Raw genomic sequence first — 1,171 nt, forward strand, 5'->3', positions numbered from 1 at the left:
ATATATATATATGTGTATATATATCTCTTAAGTATGTTATTCAGAGAAAGTACACCTGGCAGCTTAATGTATGCTTTGCAAGGGAGTGAGTGTTAAAGTACTTAGGTGGAAAAAGAAAGAGCAAACAACTCAGACACATTTGAGATGAATGGAGATGCATCCAGATCACAGAGTGCTATGATTTGAATGTTTTTTCCCATCCAGAACTCATGTTGAAATTTCATTGCCACTGTAACAGTATTAATAGGTGAGACTTTTAAGAGGTTATTAGGACAGGACAGCTCTACTTTTCCTGGTGGGATTGGTGCTGTTATGAAAGGGTAAGTTTGCCCCTTATAGCTCTTTCTCAAGCCAATAGAAAAGAAACAATTTTTATTCAACTTATCATAACATGAATTCATGTAACATTTAGGCCCATGCAACACCCAAGATTTCAGAGCCTACTTGCCAGTTCCAGAAATACTAAAAACAGGATTAAAAATTCAAGCAATAAACCAATGAATATATCAAACTCTTAGAGACTGTGTGAGAGGAATTCAAAAACAGCAACAACAACATCAGAAATGTGTTCCTACAGAGGAGAAGAAAAGGAAGAATTGCCACTGAAAGCTACACAAGTATGTAGAAAACAGATGCAAGAAAATAAACGTTTTTTTAGGCATGCCTGTGTATGTGAGCCGGAAACTGTGTACTTCAGTACTTGTGTCGCACAACTGTAAAACTATGCATGTCTATTTCCCTTTTGGTTTATATGTATACAAACACACAGGCTCAACGCTTTTTTTTTCTCCTCCAAGTAGGACTGAATGTATACAAAGTTGCTTCTACCATGCAAACCTGACTTATTTAAATATTACTACAATACTATCTCTTTAGCATTTTTTTATATTCTACTTTTTGGTAGATGATATTATAGATATATTTTATGCTACCACATCTGGGTAATTAGCTGAGATTACACCAAACTTTCCAGAACCCCTTTTTCTTCTTTTAGATTGAACTGAAGTCAAGTTATGGAGAGAAAAGTCAGCTCTCTTCTAGTTCAAAACACGTAAAATGTTATGAGTTATACATCATGTATTATCTGAACCAAACGTTATATTTCTTTAGAGATATACAGTGCAATATTGAAGGAGTAGTATCAAACATTGATCAAAAAAGTAACACTCCT

The sequence above is a fragment of the Colobus angolensis genome, unplaced genomic scaffold, assembly GCF_000951035.1.
Source record: "Colobus angolensis palliatus isolate OR3802 unplaced genomic scaffold, Cang.pa_1.0 Scaffold191, whole genome shotgun sequence".
NCBI lineage: Eukaryota > Metazoa > Chordata > Mammalia > Primates > Cercopithecidae > Colobus > Colobus angolensis.